At 37.3% G+C, this 21,062-nt stretch overlaps 1 long non-coding RNA gene and 1 pseudogene across 2 annotated transcripts in view; one reads left to right on the top strand and one right to left on the bottom strand.

The window, feature by feature from the left end:
• Positions 1 to 5,836: 5,836 nt before the first annotated feature.
• LOC306667840 (peptidyl-prolyl cis-trans isomerase NIMA-interacting 4-like) lies at positions 5,837 to 6,308 on the top strand (annotated as a pseudogene). Its single transcript has one exon. The product of its transcript is annotated as a peptidyl-prolyl cis-trans isomerase NIMA-interacting 4-like (transcript).
• An 8,377-nt stretch (positions 6,309 to 14,685) lies between these two features.
• The window catches only part of LOC306667564, an 84,832-nt gene continuing 78,455 nt past the window's right edge, over positions 14,686 to 21,062 (bottom strand). Inside the window, exon 3 of the long non-coding RNA XR_013765602.1 lies at positions 14,686 to 18,829. This is a non-coding gene — a long non-coding RNA (uncharacterized lncRNA). The remainder of the gene's footprint in view (positions 18,830 to 21,062) is intronic.

The following is a 21,062-nucleotide window of genomic DNA, read 5'->3' as shown; positions in this document are numbered from 1 at the left end:
TCTCTTTTTGGCAGAAAATGACATTATTTGACATAATTCATAGAATGTACAACACAAAGTGAATCAATGTAAGCTAAGAATTTATTTTTTAATTTTTAATTTTTATAGACTGTATTTTGATTCATTGTACACAAATGGGGTACAACTCTTCATTTGTATGGTTGTACGCGATGTAGATTCACACCATTCGTGTAATCATACACGTGTATATGATAACGATGTCTGTCTCATTCCACCATCTTTCATACCGCTTCCCTCCCCCCTCTCATTTCCTTCTATGTAATCCAAAGTTCCTCCATTCTTCTCTTACCGTCCACCTCCCCACCCCCATTACGTATCATCATCCACTTATCAGGGAAAACATTTGACCTTTGATTTTTGGGGGATTGGCTTATTTCACTTTACAGAAGGTATACAGGCGATTAACAAATATATGACAAAGTGTTCAACATCTCTAGTAATTAAAGAAATGCAAATTAAAAACACCCTAAGATTTCATCTCACTTCAATTAGAATGGCTATTATCAAGAACACAGCAATAATAGGTGTCGGCGAGGATGTGGGGAAAAAAACACACTCATACATTGCTGGTGGAGTTTCAAGTTGGTGCATCCACTCTGGAAAGCAGTATAGAGATTCCTCAGTAAACTTGGAATGGACCCACATTTGACCCAGTTATCCCACTCCTCAGTTTATACCCGAAAGACTTAAAATCAGCATACTACAGTAATGCAGCCACATCAATGTTTATAGCAGCTCAATTCACAATGGCTAGATTGTGGAACCAATCTAGACACCCTTCAATAGACGAATGGATAAAGAAACTGTGGTATATACACAATGGAATATTACTCAGCCATAAAGAAGAATGAAATTATGGCATTTGCAGGTAAATGTATGAAATTGGAGAATATCATGCTAAGTGAAGTAACCATTCTTTAACTTGGACCCAACTAAGTTCATTTTAACCCATTTCCCTTTGGCTTTTTATTTTAGATCTCATGATATTAGTGTGTAGTTTCGAATCATAGCAATGGACACTTATGATTAATGTACAAACAAGCTTTACTTATGGGATAAAAACCCCTGCAATCCTACCCTCGGAGCTGTTCTCCAAATAGCCATTTGGGGCGCTGTGTGAGACAGTCAACCGGCCAGCTAATAAAGACTCAAATTTGGACTTCTCAGTGGTGATTGGTCTGTTCTTAAGTTGTGCCCCACAACTTAAGTGATAACAATGATCTATGTCCTGAGAAGTGTTTCCCTTTCTACAGGTGTAGATATTTGTCAAAACTCAGTGAATAGTAAGCTTAATATTTTTATAGATCATTGTATGTACATATTACTTAAGACAGAGAACTGTAAACCAATATAAAAATCTTATGATATACATTCTGAAGTCTTTACTAGTAAGTTTACTAATATCTGCCTCTTACTGCATTAAAAAAAAACTAAGTTGGATTGATGGATGGATGAAAGAAGAGATACTTGCATAGGTGGGTAATAAACAGTAAATATTCATTGTAGAATATGTATTAGCAGGTGCATATGTTCACTGTGTAATTATTTCAACCTTTCAGTAAGTTTGGAACCTATCAAAATAGAACATTGGGTAGTAAAAGAAAAAATGAAATTTCTTCATTTCTTACCATAATTCTTGATCAGAAAATAACAAAAAACATTCCAAAGAGCTAGCAGAAAGGATTCTGAAAGCCTTCACTACAAAGAAATGATGTTTAACTTGATTTAAACAGTACAGAAAGTATACATGTATCAAAATACTACATGGTACTCCATTAGTATGTTATTTTATGGGTTTATTTATCAGTTTAAAGATTAATAAGGAAAAATGAATCAAGTTCTCATGATTAAAAAGAGAATTGTCAAAATAAAAGTGAAAGCAATAAGAAAAGAGATATTTGGCTATAGATGTGTTTAGCTAACATTTATCAGGGGCCTGACTTCCTAAAATGTGCCTGGATTTTTATGAAAGACATTACATTTAAGAAAGGTGTTTAAAACGTGGGCACAGATGTCAGGTATCCATCATTCAGGGGTAGGTCTGAAGAAAACTAACCAGAGGAACAAAGGAAAGGATGCTGAATTAAAGAGAGAAGAGAAAACGAATGAAGAGAACAAAATGTACATTTTCATTGTGACCAATTTCATAAGGAAGCAAAATGGCCAATTTCAATCTTCATAGAATCATGTGCTGGTGTTGAAACCACATTTTCATATTCCCAATTAAGTGCTTCAGTGAGATTTTATATACCAAATACTTCTAATCAAAATGGTTGCATTATACAAGTAGACACACTGATCCTCATTTCAGTGTCTGTCAAACAGTAAGCACAGTAAATGTGACTGGAAGCTACATTTCAAAACAAAAGAGGCAGAAAATATTCAGTTGGTAGAATTTAGGCTGGTAAGGAAAAGAAATGTTATATCTAATCGTTTATGCCTTTGGGTCTGAGGGAAAAGATATCTTCATTAGTAGGATACACACCTGTTCATAATGAAGTATTCATCACATACATGTCTCCAAATAGATTTTCTCTGAGCCTTAAACCCTGAACTGTGCTATGTCCCATAGGATATCCCACAGTGGCCTATTTTCACTAGTTAATCCCAGACCTAAATACTAATCTTTTACCTCACCTGTTAGAAGATAATTTAAATAACTTTATTAACTGCAGAAGAAGACATGCACTAATATGGCTTTTATGGTCCCTGACTAGCAGAGCATAGGAAGTGTCAGAAGTAATGCAGACTGGTGCTGATAAGGGGTTATATTCTAAACCACTAGTACAGTATTGATTGAGTTTTTATTTTGCAGATTCTTTTAATTCTACAAAGAAGAAAATTACTTCCACTATTGAACTACAATCATCTGCAGTCTGTCAATATAAAGAATTTTCAATCAATTAAGTTAATCAATTCAGGACATTTCCATTGCTTTTACAAGGTGGAAATTCAATACCTTGTCATTACAACCTTGACCACTGTCCTGACAATCTTTTTTTATTATTATTAAAGTCTTTTTTATTTTTACAGACTGCATTTTGATTCATTGTACACAAATGGGGTACAACTTTTCATTTCTATGGTTGTACACAATGTAGATTCACACCTTTCATGTAATCATACATATACATAGTGTAATATTGTCTTTTCATTCTACTCTCTCTCTATTCTCCAACCTTTTCCACCCCGTATTCCTCTACACCCTCCAAAGTTCCTTCATTCTTCTCTTCCCCCCATCACCCCCCCTCGTTTTATATTGTCATGCACTTATCAGAGAAAACATTCGGTCTTTGGTTTTTTTGGGCTTGGCCTATTTCACTTAGTATATTTTCCAACTTCATTTACCAGCAAATGCCATAATTTTATTCTTATTTATGGCTGAGTAATATTCCATTGTGTATATATACCATAGTTTCTTTATCCATTCGTCAATTGAAGGACATCTAGGTGGTTCCACAATCTAGCTATTGTGAATTGAGCTGCTATTAAACATTGTCCTGACAATCTTGACTGTAGTCTTGACAATTGCTATTGCAACCTTTCAAAAGACACTCTAGAATTTCACCTACTTAACATCATTCAAATGTAAGTTCCTTTAAAAAGCTATCTCTTTTGTTTCCATGTTATTAAAAATTACCAAAGTCCAGGCACAGTGGTGTTCACCAGTAATCCCAGAGACTCAGGAGACTGAGGCTAGAGAATGGCCAAGTTCAAGGCCAGCTTCAGCAATTTGGTGAGACACTCGGTAACAGAGAAGACCCTGTCTCAAAATAAGAATAGAAAAGCTGGGTATGTGGCTCAGTGGTAGAGTGCCCCTGGGTTCAGTCCCAAGTAACAAACAGTTCAAGATACATTTGCCATGCAAGTTTCTGTAAAATGATCCTTAATCTAGAAAAACTTCAGATGTGACATTCTGAAAAGTGATTTTACTTGCCACCTAAAACATGTGAATTATACTTTGCCTTCTATAATTTCACTGGTCCTGTAAAGTGACCTAGAACAAAGCCAGTGTGGGAAGCTATCAGGTGGCTTGGTCAGCTGGTGGGAGGTGCAGAGGTCCTTAGCATATGCATGTGGGCTCACCGTGAGGGCATTTCCAATGGATGTGCAGTAGAGATCTAGAAACCCAGTCTTCAAATACCTGGGAGAAGAACAATGCTTTCCTCTCTAGTCTCTTCTTCAGAGTATATAGCGGATGAAAACAGACATGAAGAACAATGGTACAGAATAGAAGACCCAGAGACAAATGCACATAAATACAGTGATCTCATACTAGAAAAAGGTGCCATAAACATACAATGGAGAAAAGACAGCCTCTTCAACAAATGGTGCTGGGAAAACTGGAAATCCATATGAAGCAAAATGAAATTAAGCTCCTATCTCTCACCCTTCACAAAACTCACCTCTAAGTGGATCAAGGACATAGGCATTAGACCAGAGATCCTGTAAGCTTCCTAGAAGAAGAAGTAAGCCCAAATCCCCATCACATTGGCTTAGAAACCAACTTCCTCAATAAGACTCCTAAAGCGCAATTAATAAAATCAAGAATCAATAAATGGGATAGTATCAAACTAAAAAGCTTCTTCATTGCAAAGGAAACAGTCAAGAACACGAACAGAGAGCCTACAGAATGGGAGGAAAATCTTTGCCATCTGCACCTCAGATACAGCATTAATCTCCAGGATATACAAGGAACTCAAAAAACTTAACACCAAAATAAAAAAATAAATAAATAACCAAATCAATAAATGGGCAAAGGAAAATCAATAAATGGACTAAGGAACTGAACAGACACTTTGCAGAAATATGATCAGTCAACAAATATATGAAAAAATGTTCAACATCTCTAGCAATTAGAAAAATGCAAATTAAAGCTACCCTGAGATTCCATCTTACTCCAGAGTGGCAATTATCAAGAATACACATAACAATAAATGTGGGCAAGGATGTGGAGAAAAAGGTACTCTCAAACATTGCTGGTGGGGTTGCAAATTGGTGCAACCACTCTGGAAAGCAGTATGGAGATTCCTCAGAAAGCTTGGAATGGAACCACCATTTGTCCCAGTTATCCCACTCCTTGGCCTATACCCAAAGGACTTAAAATCAGCATACTACAGTGATGCAGCCACATCAATGTTTATAGCAGCTCAATTCACAACAGCTAAGCTATGGAACTAACCTAGGTGTCCTTCAACAGATGAATGGAGTGGATAAGGAAAATGTGGTATAAAAAAAAAAAAGAAAATTTGGTATGTATACACAATGGAATATTACTCAGCCATAAATAAGAATGAAATTATGGCATTTGCTGGTAAATGGATGGAGCTGGAGGATATCATGCTAAGTGAAATAAGCTAGTCCCCAAAGCCCAAAGGCCAAATGTTCTTTCTGATATGTGGATGCTAAACCGCAACAAGGGAGAGTGGGAAGGGGAAGAATAGAAGTCCATTGGAATAGACAAAGGGGAATGGAGGGAAGAGGAATAGAAAGGACAATAGAATTAACCAAACATAACTTTCCTATCCTTGTATTTGAAAATGCAACCAGGGTAACTCGCATCATATGCAACCATAAGAATAGGATCCTAATTAGTATAAGTTATACTTCATGTATGTATAATATGCCAAAATACATTCTCCTGTCATGTATATATATAAAAAGAACAAATAAAAAGAAAAATAAAAGAGTATATAGCCAGGTGTGGTGGGTGCATGCCTGAAATCCCAGAGGCTCCGGAGGTAGAAGCAGGAGGATCACAAGTCCAAAACCAGCCTCAGCAACTCAGCAAGACCCTAAGCAACTAGTGAGACCCTGTCTCAAAATATAATATAAAAAGGGGGGGAGGCTTTTATGGATACCAGAGCAGTTGAGAGTTCAACGTCAAGTTTCGAAGATGCCGCCCAAAGGAAAAAGTAGAAAAGTGGGGAAAGGTGGAGCAGCCTCTGGGTGTGACAGTGTGACAGTGCTGCCAAGAAGGCTCATGGACCCGGAGGTGGTGGTGATGCAGTAAAGGCCAGACACATTCTATGTGGAAAACATGGCAAGATCATGGAAGCAATGGAGAAGTTAAAGTCTGGAATGAGATTCAATGAAGTGGCCACACAATATAGTGAAGATAAAGCCAGGCGAGGGGTGACTTGGGCTGGATGACCAGAGTCCATGGTTGGACCATTTCAAGAAGCAGCGTTTGCCTTGCCTGTGAGATGGATAAACCTGTGTTTACCGATCTACCAGTTAAGACAAACTTTGGATATCATATTATTATGGTTGAAGTGAGAAAATAAAATCATATGAAAAACAAAAACAAACAAACAAACAAAAGAGTCGGGGATGTGGCTCAGTGGTTAAGCACTAAGCACCCCTGGGTTCAATCCTCAGTACCAAAAAAAAAAAAAAAAAAAAAAAAAAAAATATATATATATATATATATATATATATATATATATATATATATATTTACTGAGCCATTTAGCATCAGCCAGAAGGGATAAGAAGGAGGATGGTTATTTCCAATGCAAAATGAAAACATTTTCTTTCTCTATTATTAGTGGTGTTGGTCTGGTTTTTCCTAGTCAGTAGGGATAGAGAGTGGCACAAAGAAGACTTTGGGGACAGGTTGAGGGGTGGGGACAGGATGAGGGTGGAAGGTAAGTGGTCCCAGGCCAGAAGGAGGAGCAGGACCTGCCGGCTGAGATAAGGATGATTAGGAAGTGCTCTGTTTTACATGTGTTTGAAAAATTACTGTGCCTTGTGGAGTCGTTTCTGTCCCACTTCGCTAAAACGGGGTTGAGGAAGCACAGGGGAAATCCTCAGACCAGGGAGCCTGTGTCCTAAGGAACTATCTGCCAATATCAATCCAAAGATACAACCTGCCATAACTTCAAGACTAATTTTACTTGGCGGCTATCCACAGAACAGCCAGCTATGACTTTAAGACTAGTTTACCTAATAACTGCAACCACTCACCAACCAGTTAGCCAACTCTTATGTAACAGCACAAGTGCCAATGAGCTTCCTTTCAAAACACCTCACATAGCTTTTCCTTTTCTGAATGAAATGCTAATGTTTCATATGTACCTTGGATACTTCAGAGGCCTGTGCCCTGACCAGTGCCTGTGTTCCTAGGATTGCAATCCTATTGTCTATTCCCAAATAAAACTCCCCCCTGCCTTTGTTGGAAACTGTTCTCTATAGTTTTGTTTGCACTCTACCACCAATTCATAAAATAGTTACCATTATTAACCCTTTTGGGCAGATAAAGAAATTGAATATGGGAAAAGTAATTTGCATTAGTCCATTAGGTAGTGAGTAGCAGAACCAGAAATCAAACTCAGAACTCCAAGCCCAGCATTGAGCCCTCACCCTACAGTAACAGAGCTGAGCCTGAATGCCCAGGGACGCTTCCCAAAGGAATTGGGACTTAAGATGGACTGTAAAGATTTTAAGGATTGGATAAACATGGAGAAATAGGAAAAGCTTTCTGGGGAAGGAAGAGCAGAAGCAAAAATACAGAAGTAGAAATGTCTCTTAGTAAACAGTAAGGGAACAGGCCTGGCTGAGTTCGTGGAATAACACTGTATATCTCAGAGCACATTTGTATCCATCTCATGGGTCTTCAAAACCATTCTTTTGATGAGAGAAAGTATTGTAATCCTTTGCAAATGCAGAGATTGAAGATCCAAGAGGGTAATTACGTTCCCATCACAGGTCCCTCCAACCAAGCAACCTGTATAAATACTGCTCCTTCTGCTGTGAAAGTACTCCCCACCTTCTCTTCACCCTGTTAACTTCTTCCTGTCCATCAGCTCCCAGTTCAACCTTGACCTCCTAAGAGTGCCTGGGCTGGTTTCCTCTGCATGCCCTTGTTGAGCCGTGCCCTCTCGTTTGTAGCAGTTATCATTATTTTAATAGTCTATTATTAGTGTGAATACATGCAAGAAGAATAAATAATTGAATAAACCGATCAGCTTTGCTGAGGTCTGCCTAGAGCTGTTGCTCACATATTCCCTAAGTGAATACACTAATTACCAAAGGTGCAATTGAAAGATCTGAGGCTATTTTACCTAAAAAAGAAAATTTAGGGGTAGGGATAGGACAGCTGTCTCAAATGCTTGAAGAACTGCCATTTTGAAGAAGGATTAGACATATTCTACATAACTCCCAAAAGTAGAACAAAGACAAATAGGGTGAAAGGTCAGGGAGGTAGACTTCACCACAGGGTAAGGAAGTGAAATATGTAACAATAGGACCTGTCCAAATATGAAGTAGCTGTCCAAAGAGGTGAGCAAACAACGAGAGGAACACCTGTCAGGGTGTGGAGGAAATTCCTGTTCTGGTCAGGAAACTTCAGCCACTCAGGCCTTTCCAAGTCTAATATGCTTTTCTGTGTCTGAGAGGGACTTGAAAGCAAAATTAAATTTGATTTGAACTGAACTCCAGAAGAGATCACCGCAATGAATAATTGCTCTTATGATGCCCACTGACGCTGGGCTCTTTAAGAAATACATCTGCATTTGTGGATGGCTACTTCTGGGCCTGTTGATGAAGTCTTTGAGAGCCAACATTCCAGTGGTAGTTAGGGCTGTGCAGCTGCCACTGTGACTAAACAGGGAACACGCCAGCATACAAGGGAAAAATCCCAGGGTCATTCCGCCTCCTCCAAGCAGAATCTCTGCCCTTCCCCGCCCATTCCTGCCTCCCACCCACATCCACACAAACACGCCACCCTGTGCTGAGGTCTCAGTGTGTGCTCAGAGGACATATTCCAGACTTCTACTGCATGTTGTCCCTTTTCCCTGATTGATACCTAAGGCTACCCCTTACCCTGAGCACAACTTTATAGCAATATTACTTTCTCTCTCTTGCAAAAATTGAAATCATGAAAAAGACATGGAGAGAGAAGAACTAAAAATCATCTTAATACATTATTTCTTTAATTCACAAAAATAAGACCTTAAAAATTATGTGAAGACTGAAAACTAGGATTTCTGATTTGGAAACTAAGGTCTAATGATACAGATATTTGCATGGAGGTAATTTTGCATGAGATCTGTAACTGCTATTTTCAGGAAATGCAGGCCCGGATCAACAATGACAGTTCTCCATACAGCAATATGTTCTGAGTGTCAAATAACTGGTTTGCAAATTCAGAAATACAACTTGCTTGTGAACAATCAAATCTAATAAATTGTAATGTTTTTAAAATTTTAATTTATCACATATTTCAAACTGTAGTGCCCAATTTTCTTTATGATATTGGGTAAAGCCATCATTAAATATTTATTGAATACCCACTATGTGTCCAGCACTATCCCAAGCACTGAGTATAGGGAGGTAAACAAAACGGATGTGATCTCTGATTTTTTTCAGGTTTATAATCTAATGTAGACAAAATAATAAGCACCAAATTAATACAAGGCTACAAACTGTGATGACATATGAAGTGAAATGGTAACAGAGAATCCTAAAATCATGGTTGGCTTTTCTAAGGAACAGACGTTGACCAGAAATTAGGAATAAGTGAGAACCCTCACAAAGGGTTAGGGGAAAACTTTTCCTGACAATGGGAATATCCCAAAGCTCTGGAATAGGGAAGAATTCAGTTTCTTCAAGAATCAGAGAGAATTCAATATGAGGGGGAAAAGCCTGAGATGCTGCTGCAGAGCTCAAGGAACATGGTGAGGAAAGTTTACTCAAAATGCAATGGGAAGCCCCGAAAGAGGGCCATGCCATTTACATTCCACAAATGATTATTCAAAAAGTCAGATGCGTGAATGGATAGAGGCAAGACCCACGCCCTATTCCCTCTAGCCTCCCCATTCACAAAAATCATGTAGAACATTTACAGTTATTTCTTTTCAATAATAATATTTTTGTTTAGGAAGCAACTCTTTTCCCAGGAAACATACTATCACTGAATGAAAATTGAGATGTTTTGTATTATATTGTTGACAATACAAGTTCCAACGTACATTGAGAATGAAGACAACTTACTATTGGTGAGTAATTTAAGGAAGAAGTTAAAATAAGTGCCGTTTTATGTAATGTTGCATTCAGGACATTATCTCTATTTTATAAGCAGGGGGAGCGATGCAGTTCCCTGAGGATGCTGGGACAGAAACAGCCAGAATTAGAAATTCTCCATTCTTAAGTAGCTTTCTTTCTTTTTTTTTTTTTTTTTCTTTCTTTCTTTTTTTTTTTTTTTTTTTTTTTTTTTTGTTGTTGTTGTTGTTGTTGCTCAGAACTGCTTCTTCCTGTCAAGCACATAGGAGCAGCAGCCAGACTCCTGCCCAAAGCGGACACTATAGAGTGGGTCCTCCCTATTTGTGGCAGCATTTGGAGGTTCCATATCTGTGGATACAACCAACATCAGATCTAAATTGTTTGGGAAAAATTGCATCTTTATTGAACATGTACAGAGTTTTTTCTTATCATTATTCCCTAAACAATACAGTATAACTACTACTTACATAGTATTTGCAGAGTATTAAATATTGTAAGTAATCTAGAGATAATTTAAAGCATACAAGAGGTTGTACATAGATTCTATGAAATGCTATACTATTTTATATAAAGTATTTGAGCGTCTGCAGATTTTGGTGTCCCCAGAAAGTAGGGGGCTGTCCTGACCATTCCTCTGCTGATAGTGAGGGGTGACTATATGTATAACTGGGTAATACACACTTTGGAAATAATGTGCTCTTTTCTTGTTTTCTTGTTTTCCTGTTCTGAGAACAGGACTCTTGCAATGATCAGCTCAAGGTATTCATTTCAGGAAGTGGAACTAGAAATTAATACATCTTAAAGAAGGGATACAGAGACAAACGTAATGCTCAGCTTCTGACATTCAAAATAGGATCGTGCAGGAATCCAGATTATTTCCAAATATCTTCTTTTCTTTTTGTGCAACCAAGCCCGCCAGGCTCTTTCTCACAGTCTGTTTGCTCATGCTATGTGATGTAGATATGGGGATTCATGCTTTATGGTAGTAGGATGTTACATTAAGTCAAGTAAAAGGAAATTTTGCTCCTTTCTAGTGCTGAGAAATTGTAGAAAGAGAGAGTTCAGGAAGATGCAAAAGTTATACATATATTCTGATTAGGAAGATGCAAAGTCAAACATATATTCTGATTTTCCCTTTCAAAGAATCATATTCAATCCATGATTTTCAAACTGTCTCACATCCCCTAGAATGTTTGATAAAACAGTTGCTGGACCCCACCTCAAGCATTTCTGATTCATTGAGTCTAGGACCTGCATTTCTGGCAAGTTCCCAGGTATTGCTAATACTGACCACACTTTGAGAACCACCTTGTTTAATAAATCAAAGTAAAACCAAGGACAAAGAAGTCTCTTGCCCTTGATTTTCATGTAGTGTCCAGGAAAGGTTAATCTCTGCAACCAACCCTCTCAAGCCCAGTGAGCAGCCAATTCTTCCTAATTCCCACCGCATCAATAGAGACACATAAACCACATCCCTTCTCCCTTTACGCCAGAGCATCTTCTTAAGAAGAGACACAGGATGGGTGGGGGCATCTCAGAGGCCGGCCATTTTCTTCCTAGAACGACATGGTCTGTTTAAATTACCAATCTAACTACTCTCAAACCACATTGGGCACCTGGGCGAACATCTTGCCTCCTCCTTCCCCTTTCGAATAGCCACATTAGACTTCCTAGGCCTTCTGCTTCCCCCTTTCCCTTCCTCCCAGACTGGAACACGAACCCAGCTGAGTGTCCACCTTCAGCAGTGTGGACAACAAAGGCAACACCTTCAGGAATGGCAGAATCACAGGACAGAAGGGGCCTCACCTCCAGAGTTTGTCAAACCTCCTTACAGGTCTGGGCCGGGTGTGTTTGAGTCTTTGTATGTTGATACAAGAGTCTAGCCTGTATCCCAACCAAGATGAATGCAATGAGAGGCACCCAGGGTGTGAGAATAATGCATAAACTCATTGCAACTGCTAAGGCTGTAACGCACTTTTCCTGTGTCATATCGGTCTACCTGATGGCCGTATACATCCGGGGCTTGGGCTAGATCAGCCCTTTAACATTTCACTCATCTTCTGGTTTCCACGATTCCTTCTGTTTCTTGGCTATTCTTTGTCTATCACCATTGCATTTATTCAGGTCGAGAGATCTGCTTAATTTTACCTCACGCTATTAGCATTTCTTCTACAGCTGCTTTAAAGTTGTTAGAAATAACTCAAGCATTTTTTTTACCTCTTAATACTTTTGGATATCTGAATAAGTAAATAAATAATCAAAAGAGTATACTTCTTTTAAATCATCTGTATTCACTTTTTATTTCTCAGATATAAACATTTATGAATTAGGTATGATTTGATTGAGGTAATAATGAAAAATTATATCCCACTGAATCTAGGGCAACAGTCCTAAAAAGGAACAAATAAATATGTTTGTGCATATATACATATGTATGTATTAGAGGCATAAATGATTTATCTTTAATAAAAATCCTATGTAACAGATACATTCTCAAATTCTCACTCATTTAGTAGTCAAATATTTTAATCGTTGGTCTCTTTGTAAACTCAAAATACACTCATATTATGTAAAATACTCTTAAAATACTTGTAAAATGTCTATTTTTCCAAATTAAAGTATTATTTGTAATAAAAATGACCACCCAGGCATTGGCACTGAGAATGTCAGATACTCCAATTCACACACACACACACACACACACACACACACACACACCCCTTGACTTAGAGCAACCATATTATTACCCAACATGTATCCCAAAACATCATGTTGTAAACCTCAAACATTCTCAACAAAATCCATAAAAAAAAAAACAATTTAAAAAACCAACGAATTGCCAATAAGCATATGAAAATGTTCAGCCTTACCAGTAAATAAAGAGAGAATATTGAAAACCCCCTTTTCTCATCCAGTTGAAAAATTGCACAACACTACTAAATGTCAGCCACGGTAGTAAGGTGTGGGCACTCTTTCGCAGCTGATGGGATTGTGCACAGACCTTGCTTTCAAGGGCCACTGGGAAATGCCCATCCAAAGCCTCAATCATGAGCATTCTGTTTCACTTCAAAATTCCACTTGGGAAATTATCTTAAGGAAAGTGTCATGATTGTAGAACCAACACATTGCATCTAGATGCCCTTCAACAGATGAATGGATAAAGAAACTCTTGTATATATACACAATGGAATATTATTCAGACATAAAGAAGAAGAATATTATGGCATTTGCAAATAAATGGATGGAATTGGAGTATATCATGCTAAGTGATATATGCCAATCCCAAAAAACCAAAGGCCAAATGTTTTTCCTGATAAGTGGATGATGATATATAATGGGGGTTGTGGGTGTGAGGAGTGAGAGAAAAATGGAGGAACTTTAGATTATGTAGAAGGAAATGAGGGGGGTATGAAAAATCGTGGAATGAGACAGACATCATTACCCTATGTACATGTATGATTACACAAATGGTGTGAATTTACATCGTGCACAACCATAGAAACGAAATGATGTACCCCATTTGTGTACAATGAATCAAAATGAAGTTTGTAAAACATAAAAAAATAAATAAATAATTTTTTAAAAGGAGTCACAAATATGCAAAGATTTAGGTGTTTTTGTTTGTAATGGTATTGTCTATCATAGGAAACAAATATTCAGGGGGCAATGCAAAATATATGCTCCACGATAAGAGATTTAGTGAATACTCCAGAACCCTGCATAGCTATTTTAAGTAGGAGTGTTGAGTAATGTCTAATGGCATAGAAATAAACTTGCTGTAAAACGGAAAAAAAAGAATGGCGGATACTCTAAAGTTAAGTCCTGAATGAATAGCAATTTGAAAATAATTTTGGTTGCTTATAAAAGTCACAATCCTTTAGAATATAAATAACTCAAAGAAACCAGTAAGTACTCCAAATTTCATTCTGAACTATCACATCACTGATTTGGTTTGGCCAAAATAAAACAATGTGAAAAGTAAATATACTTTACAATTTATCTCCACCAGAGTCAATGAATGTCATATGATTTTGTACCTTCCTCCAAAGCACCAATACAGCTGGGCAGACCTCTTTCCAAACAAACAAATACAGGTTTACAAGTAAAATAAGTGTTCATATCATCATCGATACAAAAATTATAAAAAACATAGGAATTTTTATTTAAAACATTTTAGAGTGCTTTAAACATAGTTTTGGAAGAAGGGAATAAGTGCATGTATTCTATTGAGCTTGAATGCTTCAGGAAGCCACAAAACAATCATTTTATCACCATGGCCAACTACTGATCATAGAGATGGGATGAGCCAAGACAGACACCAAAACAATGAACCTTTGTGACTAGCCACAGGAGTAGAGCAAACCCAGAGACATGGACACTGCCAGGGAACCAATGCTCAAGACAGAACCAGCAGTTAAAGTCAAGAGAGCTTTTGTAGGCTACAGAGCACATACATGTAGGAATTCACAGCAAATCCTAAATCACACAGATAATAGTCCAAACCAAGGAGCAGAATCAAGAACGACAAAAATTCAGATCACATGTATGAAGTAACACCCTGACTGCCCTGTCCATTAGTAATTTGAGTGGATATAATTGCAGCAAGAATATTGTGTGTTAGTTGCAGGTAACTCAGTCCCAGCCACTCCTTCCAGCACAGTGGCCTTCCCAGACACAGAACACTCAACACCCATTAGTTTCCCCATTATCCATTAGTTAAACTTCAAGAGGATAGACTAATTAAATAACTTAAATTTTCTTTTCGTGCCCAAGTTGTATTGTGAGTTAAATTTCTACTCTACTACATTAGCTATTGGCTGGTCTTGGAGCAGAATTAGGCACAGGAATGTCCAGCTAGCCAGAGAAGTACCAGGAGACAAAATTAAACATAAAAGTCAGATGCCTTTTTCATTTCAGACAGTTTTATTGAGAAATAATTCACATAGTATATAATTCACCCATTTAAAGCATACAATTCAATGGATTTTAGCATATTCACAAATGTGTGCCTGCATCACCATTTTAGAACTTTGCATTATCCTTTTCAAAAAGAAACTTCTTTCTCCTTAGCCATCATTGTAGGCAACTATTAATCTATTTTCTATCTGTATAGAGTTACTTATAGCACGCATATATACAGTGCATTATATAGAGATTCTACAGTATGTGATCCTTTTTGATAGGTTTCTTAACATGTTTTCAAAATTTATCCATTTTGGACCATCATTTTGTACACATCATTCCTTTTAATTGCTGAAAAATATTCTATTTTAGAGAAATGCCACATTTTATTTATCCAATCATCAGTTAACAGAAATTTCTCTTTGGCTATTTTGAATATTACTTCTATGAACATTTAATACGCAAGCTCTTACATGGATATATGTTTTCACTTCTCTTGAGTATATCCAAGAGTAGAACTGCTGAATTAAATGGTAACTCTGTTCAAATATTTGAAGAACTGACAGGCTATTTTCCAAAGTGGTCACACCACTTTCCATTCCTACCAGCAATGTATGGAGTTGGAATTTTTTCTACTTCTCACCAGTGCTTGCCTTTCCCTATCTTTTTATTATAATACCTCACCCCCTTGTTACAAATCTCAAACTGATCTTCTGGATCTTCGGATCTGCTTAGAGAAGTCCACTTATAAAAGGCAAAATACTGAGTGCATATTTTCCTAATAGTAAGCAAGAGAGAAAAGGCCAGAGCTGTCTGATGTCTGCAGGACTTAGTAGGGCGGGGGGGGCAAGGTGGACATAAAGCAGCACCCAGTCCCCTCTGAATATAAACCAAGAGGACTGGCATTGTAGTTGTTTCCACAGGAACTTGTTTCAGGAATGGTTAGTGCAGGACATGTAGCTGAGAAAAGATGAGAAAAGGTTGAGACAGAACTCAGATTAACTTGAGAAGGACTATGGAGCCAAAGTTAAACTCAGACTATTGTCTCCTCCTCCACATTTTTGTCTGATATTTTGTCCCCAAAGAGCACATATTGAAACCCTTGAGGATCTCTTCCACTTTTTAAGTTCTATAATTCCATGATTTTCTTCTTGTAAGTATATCTTAAATTGATTATACAGAATATCCCTGTTAGTCAGCTTCCCATTGCTGGAACAAAATACCTGAAAAAAATCAACTTAAAGGTAAAAAGATTTATCTTGGCTTATGGTTTCAGAGGTTTCAGTTCATAGTTGATTGGCTCTGTTACTTCGACACCTGTGGCAAGACAAAACATCATGGTGGGGAACATGGGGCAAAGCAAAGCTCCTTGTCTTATAACAGCTAGGAAGCCAAAGAGAGGAAGGAAGGGACTAGAGTCCCAATATCTCTTCCAATGGTAAACCCCTAATGACCTGACTCCCTTCCACTAGGCTCCACCTCTTAAAGGGTCCACCACCTCCCAGCAGTGCCACAGATTTGTGATCATGACTTTAGCATATGAGACTTTGGGGAACACTTCAGATCCAAACTACAGCAATCTCTTTTATAAAAAGAAGATTTTGTCTGAATAACATTCAATTTAAATATTTTAATGCCTTTTAAAAATATTTGTACTTTTAATGTGCTTTAAAGTTTGTTTAATTTGTAACTCTATCTTTAGCATTATTAATTTCCTGAAAGTCACTAAAAGTTCACCAAAAAGAAAAGATGAATATGGTTAAAGGGAAAAAAAAAATAGAATTTATTCCTTAGAAAGTACACTGACTGGGCTGGGGTTGTGGCTCCGTGGTAGAGTGCTTGCCTAGCATGTATGATGCACTGGGTTCGATTCTCAGCATCACATATAAATTAATGAATAAAATAAAGATCTATCGACATCTTAATATTTTTTTAAAAAAGAAAGTACACCAATTACTTATTCAACAAGTTAGAGAGTTGTTTCATTCTTGAGAATTGTGCCATGAAATAAAATAATTTCATTGAATAGCAATATAATTGTCACACCTGAAAATATAAGGAAAGCTGAATTAGATAGTCGGAGGATTCAAAAAATGGAGGACCAATTCCAAACAAAATACCAACCAAATTAGAAGATATTTAAGGACATTACAATATTCTTTCTCTTTCAACGTGGGAGAAAATTACAAGTATTATTGGCTAATAAGGCATTTCTTGTACCCAAAACTTACTAGTTCTTCAACAGATATCTGTCATGCATTTGTGGGGAGCTAGAAACTTGCTATTCCTTGTGGCTGCCAAAATAAAAAGTCTCACCAGGGAACAACAAAAGGAAACTTGCCCTCTGCTAAGCAGATGCAAACTTATTACAATGTCCTGGAACCTACCATTCTTTAACTATGGCAGGAAAGAATGAGAGTGGAAAGGTGAAGAAGAGTGGAAGGAGGACCCGAAGAAGAGTGACAAGGACCTGACCCATACATCAGCCTCATAAAAAACTAATGGAATTTCACCAAACAGAGAGGCAAATGTATTTGCAAAAACATTATAGTGTGCCAGGTGCACACCCATAATAATCCCAGTGACTTGGGAGGCTAAGGCAGGAAGATTGCAATTTCAAGGCCAGTTTGACCTACAAAAGTAGCACATTCATTCGGTTCAATCTAATACAAAATAATCCCTATGAATATTTAGGATGAACATTTACGACTTGTAGGAATGTTAGAAAAATAGTTGGGACCAGAGTATGAAGAGTTTTGAACTGAAATAATTTCAAATTTAAGCCATAGTTGATGAAGACAATTTACAAAATGACTTTGGACAAATGGTCCCAAAAAAAAGGTATTTTTAAATGTTTAAAGAATTTCAAATTTAAGAGAAAATGATCTGTCATTTTCAATACCGCAAAGAAAATAATTTATGACAGCATTCTATGTTAATAAGAATTCCGGGAAATAGGACACTTCCGTACACTGCCAGGAGTGCAGATAAGAAAAATCTTTCTGGAAGGTAATTTGGATATCCTTGACCAAGCATTCTACTTTTACGGCTGTATTGCAAGGAAATAGTCATGGATATTAAGAAAAAGTTTAGCCACTAGGATATCCTTAATGTTAAATGATAGGAAATTGACTAAAAAAAAAAAAAAAATCACAGGTCATCCTTATAATTGAACACTATTCAGCTACTTTAAATATTCAAATGAATATTTAATGACATGAAAATACAAAATTTTGTTATATGAAAAAATAGGTTATAAAACAGTATGTGAATCATTCAAGGCTCATAACCGGTACACAAGATTGAGCTTCAGAGTCACCATTTATAGTCATGTGACCCTGGTCAAATAACCTAATCTTTCTATAAATCAGTTTCATCATCTGTAAAATGTGGTAATGCTAGTGCCTACCTCTCAGAATTGTTGTAAAAATTAAATGAGTTAATGTACAAAAGGCTTTCAGAAATCCACCTGGCACATAGAAAGGGTGTAACTATCCAAGGGCTAGTTACTGTTTGCAGCATTAGTATTTGTTGCCAATAAATTAAAACAACTTTTAAACTAATTTAAGAAGCAAAGGTGGGAAGGAGAATCATCCAGGCAAGAACCACACCCAAATCATTCCACAGAGCTGGTCCTGTGAAGTCACCACTCCAGCTGCCGAACACTGACCCCATGGCTCCCACTGCCACGTCCTTGGGTGCAGGACATTGCCTACAGCCACAGAACAGCTGTCTCCCCTGCCACTGGAAACCGGATGCAGCTGCCATGGCCGCTGTGCCCTGGCCAGAGTGGACTCTGCGTCATCCCTGCTGCTTTGAGTCACCAGCTCCTGAATCAAAGTCCAGAGAGGATGCATCTGCTTGACTTCACTCAGGCCCCAGTTCCCAGCTGTAAGAGAGGCTGAGGAAAAGAGCATCAGGCATTTTTATCATATAGAGAAAAGAGGGAAGATTCAGCTTTATAAAATGAGCAAGTTCAACAAATTTAAGGAGCAAATTTTTACACTGGGCAACAAGATATAAATGATTCTTTTATGGTTTAATAATACCAATATGTATATACATACAAAGAAGGAAAGAACTGCAAGGATATACCTTAATGTGTTAATGAACGAATCCAAATTGATCATTATGGCTTCTATCTATAAATATCTGAATATTCTGTGACATAGAAACAACCTTTTTCTTTTTGTTTGTTTGGGGTTTTGTTTTTGTTTAGTTTTTGTTTTTTGTTTGTTTATGTGGTACTGGAGATTGAACCACTGAGCTACATCCTCAGTCCTTTTTTTTTTTTTTTTTTTTTTTTTAAATATCTATTTTGGGACAGGGTCTTTCTGAATCGCAGAGGTTTGCCTCAAATTTGCAATCCTCCTGCCTCAACTTCCAAGTCACTGGCATTATAGGCATGTGCCACCACCCCCAGGCACCATTTTCTTTCTTAAAGCAATACTGGGCAATATCAGATCTCTATTTTTGGAAGAAAATTTAATTTTTCTTAGCTATAGTTATGAACAGGAAGACTAGGCTCAGATGGCCATTGTTAGCCTAGAGCAGGCCCTTGCAACTTAAGGAGTAACCAATGGACCAGCAACAGGAGTCAACTCAGAAGCATACTAGAAATGCAGGATCTCAGGCTCATTCCAAATCTACCAAAAGCAAAGAAAGGTACAAATCAAAAGATACTGTAGAAGAAGTATCTTGACACTGAAGAAATTCACGTATCTTTTCATGATTATAAGCCTTAGAAGAGTTTCCAAAGTTGGAAGAAGACAAGGTCATTAGCACACAGATTACTGGAACAGGAAACGGTGTTAAAGGAAAAAGATAAATTTGGTTTTAGACACAAGAGGTTTGTGAATTTGAATGACAGCCCAACCTAGTAGCAATAAGAAATTTCAAGATTGGGCTTAAAAATTTGAGAGTAATCTAAGAAAAACAGATGATGGAAATCATTAAAATGTGTAAGATTGCTAATGAAGAGCATGTAAAGCAAGATAAGAAATCCATGTAAAATCCTCTGGTAATACCTATATTTTGGAAATGGGGGAAAATGAGAAGTCAGAAAATGGGTAACCAATGCTAAGTCCACTAGGAGATGATAGCATTAAAGAAAGTATGAGACAGGTGTTTCATTATAGTTCATTTCTTTTCTCCTCTTATGAAAAATTAGGAATGATTAAAACAATTATAATAAAAGCAACATTGATAGATTAGAGGAGATCTTTATTCTAGAAACATAAAAAGGTCAATATATTTGGGGGTAGCAGCAGGAATATGCAAGAGGAGAACACTAGCCCCTTGGATGTTATAGTAACAGGTCTTAACAGAAGATATTAAAAGTTTTGTGACTTTTTGGGTAAAGTTTTGATGAACATTTTGCAACTGTTATAGTACTGCAAATCAAGTAGGACCATGACTTAACTTCATTTCATTTATTCATTCAAAAAGTATTTATTGAGCACTTCCTTCCAGATGTTGAGGGTACAACTATTGACAAAACAAACAAAACCCCTTGCTATCCTGGGGATTGCATTCTAGAGGGGGCAACAGACAATAAACAAAAGAAATAAGTAAATATATTGTATGTTAGATAATGATAAATGAAGGGTTATAAGGATGGCATGTGAGCTGGAATTTTAAAAGAGTGACAGAAAAGATCCCACTTGAAAAATAAACAGATCAAAGAGGAAAGACTGGGGGCTGATTTTGGTCAAATTATATTGTTACACTGTGTGCATGCACAACTATGTAACAACAAATCCCATCATTATGTACAACTTTAATGCACCAATAAGAATATGGGGGAAAATGAATAAATCAGAAAGAGGTGAGGAAGCCACTCGTGCAGATAGATACCTGAGGAAGAACATCCCACAACATCAGAGCATCGCTGGGCTCTGAGGCTGAGGTGGTCCTGGTTAGTCTAGGAGGCCATTGTGGCTAGACTGAGGGAGTGAGGGGTGGGCAGGAATAGAGGACTAAGGAGGAAAAGTCCTAGGAAGATTTTGAGTATATGAATGGCATTATCTGACTTGAATTTTAACATTCTGCTACTGTTAAGAAGTTACTAAAGTAGGAAAACCACATAGGAGGCTACTATAAACACCTGGGCAAGAGAAGTGGTGACTTGGACC

The sequence above is a fragment of the Sciurus vulgaris genome (assembly GCF_902686455.1).
Source record: "Sciurus vulgaris genome assembly, chromosome: 8".
NCBI lineage: Eukaryota > Metazoa > Chordata > Mammalia > Rodentia > Sciuridae > Sciurus > Sciurus vulgaris.
The sequence above is the reverse complement of the archived record's forward strand: the minus strand, read 5'-3'. Positions and strand labels throughout refer to the sequence as shown.